The sequence below is a fragment of the Sinocyclocheilus anshuiensis genome, unplaced genomic scaffold (assembly GCF_001515605.1).
Source record: "Sinocyclocheilus anshuiensis isolate Anshui unplaced genomic scaffold, SAMN03320099.WGS_v1.1 scaffold1184, whole genome shotgun sequence".
NCBI lineage: Eukaryota > Metazoa > Chordata > Actinopteri > Cypriniformes > Cyprinidae > Sinocyclocheilus > Sinocyclocheilus anshuiensis.
Genome location: NW_015547647.1, coordinates 448,250 through 451,374, shown reverse-complemented (window position 1 = coordinate 451,374; position 3,125 = coordinate 448,250). Strand labels below are relative to the sequence as shown.

The window sequence follows — 3,125 nt, the reverse complement described above, 5'->3', positions numbered from 1 at the left end:
TGAGTGTGTGTGTGTGTGTGTGTGAGAGAGTGAGTGTGTGTGTGTGTGTGTGTGTGTGTGTGTGTGTGTGAATAATGGCCAGTGTTACTATATTGTGTGTGTGATTGAAATGCTGTAACATGATTGTTCATACTGCATTGTCAGCAAGGTTTGGAAACACTACAGAGAGCGACAGGAGCTCAGAATAGACAAAAGAAAGGAGTGTATCCTCAATTTCCTCTAAGACAACAAACACTCTTGAGTTTATTTAAAGAGCTCTTCAGGACCACCAAAACTCAAGTGTTTTATTTAAAGACACCTCAATGCCATGGGTTATAATGGACAGAATATAACCGAAGCTCTCAATTTATGATTGTCCTGAAAAAGTTGAGCCTTCTGAAGTGAATCTGAAATATATCTCAGCATTTCGAATTAACAATAAATCCAGACTTCTACAATCATTAAAGTAGAAATATGCAAGACCCCTTTTCAATTCAGAATGTATTAATGCAAGATTCATGAAAATTTTATAAATTTTAAAATCAAATTTTTAATTAATCAAAAGTGACAGTAAATCCTTTGTTTATTTTTAATGTTGCAAAATATTTATATTTCAAATAAATGCTCATTGTTTTACATTTCCATTCATCAAAGAATCCTGAAAGAAATGTATCACTGCTTCAACCAAAATGTTAAACAGCACAACTGTTTTCATCATTCATAATAATAAGACATTTTCCTTGAGCATATTTTTGCGAATATTTTACAATATTACAGTTTTTACTGTATTTTCGATCAAATACATCCAGCCGTCTTGTGCTTAAAAACATTAATAAATCTTATCAACCCCAATCTTTTGAATGGTAGTTTATAGAAATGTGCACAAAACATGCCCTATTATCATTATTCACTCTACTATGTTCAGGCTTTTTCATCAACATCAAACCATCATTACAGTCCAGTGTTTCCTTCTATTTGTGTCATTTATGCTTCAAAACCTCATATCTGCTTGGCCTTCTTAAAATGACCAGACAGCCAAAATACTTTCCTCGAATACACCTGTTGATTGAATCACATGAGACATCACTGTCCACATGCTAGAGCCATTATAAACATGACAGCGAGCCAGAGCAAACACAGCAGGCCGGGACTCTTCATCTGGAAACACACACACACACACACACACTCCCTGGTTTTCCATGTCAGCATCATTTCATAATTCCAACCGCATCCGCTCTGTTCATGCAAACATTGTGTGTGTGTGTGTGTAAAAGGCCTAATATTACTTAATCTGCTGATGCTGGTTTAAAAAATATCAATAAAACTTCAATCATGTTTTTTTTTTTTTCATAAAATACGAATTAAGAGTTAAGATTATATACATGTATCAGCTTTGCACTTAGCAAAATATAATTGAACTTACAATCTGCAAATAAGTGAAAAAATGCTCCATTTAATGTCAAATAAATTGACATGAACACAAGTTTATAAATAAATACGTTCTTTTTTTCCAAATCTATAATTTTATGTCACCGTTTGGATGTAAAACACTCACAGATGTAGCCAAAAACATCATGTTTGCATTGTCTTGTCAATGGCAATAATTTTAACCTTGAAATCAGGATTAGGCATATTTGAACAAATAGTTGTAACCTGGCTTAGAGGAAGATAGGAATCGTGTCTTTGTGGCATATTGTCAAGATGTCAAGATGTCTTCACCTTATAAATGGTGGCAAAAATGCTACAAAATGCATACTTTGTGAGAAAGTGTGACATGCTTGAGCAAAACAGACTATATTTTTGGAATCGGCACCCCAAAATTAGTAAGAAACAAGTATTGGAATTTGTTCAGCAAATACGATGCAAGGCGGTTTTTTTTAAAGGGATAGTTCGCCCAAAAATTAAAATTATGTCATCATTTACTCACCCTCATGTTGTTCCAAACCTGTATGAAATTCTCTCTTCCGCTGAACACAAAAGAAGATATTTTGAAGAATGTTGGTAACAGCTGGCGGTAGTCACTGACTTCCATAGTATTTTTTTTTACATACTATGTAAGTCAATGGCTACCGTCAACTCAACATTCTTCAAAATATCTTCTTTTGTGCTCAGCACAAGAAAGAAACTCATATAGATTTGGAACAACTTGAGGGTGAGTAAATGATGACAGAGTTTTCATTTTTGGATGAACTATCCTTTTAATTCAGTTTCACTCGTGTTCACACTTACCTTGAGCTCCTTAAAGAAGATGCAGCTCCGCGCCCACTCCACTATAGAGAAGAGCGTCTGATCGGCCATGTGGCACATCAGGCCGAAAGTGCTGAGCCGTTCCTGTTTGGCAGCGAGACGTGTGTTCTGTTCCTGATTGGCCGCCGCACTCCGAGAGTTCTGTTCCTGCTGCAGGTGGGCCAGGTGAGCGCTTATCTTGCTTTGCACCTGCAGCTCATCTTGCTCACAGCGAACAAACTCCAGAACCAGTGGCGGTACCGTTAAGCCCGGCGGGGCGAGCGGCGGACTGGTTGACACTCGCGTCTGGTCGACGTATGTGTAGCCTGGAACGGATTCTGGGGAGCTGGCGCTGGTGTAGTGCTCTGAGCTTGTGTAGTGGTCCGGGTACTCTGACTTGATGGCGCGGCGCTGGGTACTGTGCTGGCAGAGGGGTGTGGGCTGGGATGGGGACGGATAAGCTCAGGGAACTGGATGCATAGAGGTTGTGTTCGTAATCGATAGGGGCTACTGAGGTGCCGATGTTTGGATGGGTGTTTTTTGGAGCCGGGGTGGACAGAGCGGTGCTGAAGCTGTAGTCAGACTGAGGTGATGACAGCAAAGGGGGCGTGGCTTCCATCTTTAAGCCACTCGCCCGGATGAGAGCTTTCTTTTGCTGCTTTAATGCCCGGTCTCGTTTGTACATGGGGCCAAATTTATTGCGCCCTCCTCGCATCCTATCCGCACGGACAGCTGTGGGCATAAATCATACCATATTACATGTTAATTTATAGTATAATATTAATATTTAAATGTATTATAAAAGTGTTGTATAATTGTATATTATAATCAGTGTAAACAAAACGTTTATACAAAAAGGATATAAAAAATAGTAAATAGTATAAAACCCTTATGCTACATGTTCTGTATTTTTATATATA

General features: G+C 38.6%; 1 pseudogene; it reads right to left on the bottom strand.

Annotated features, from left to right (window-relative positions):
* The window catches only part of LOC107701930 (nuclear receptor subfamily 5 group A member 2-like), a 19,894-nt pseudogene that overhangs the window by 10,789 nt on the left and 5,980 nt on the right, over window positions 1–3,125 (bottom strand).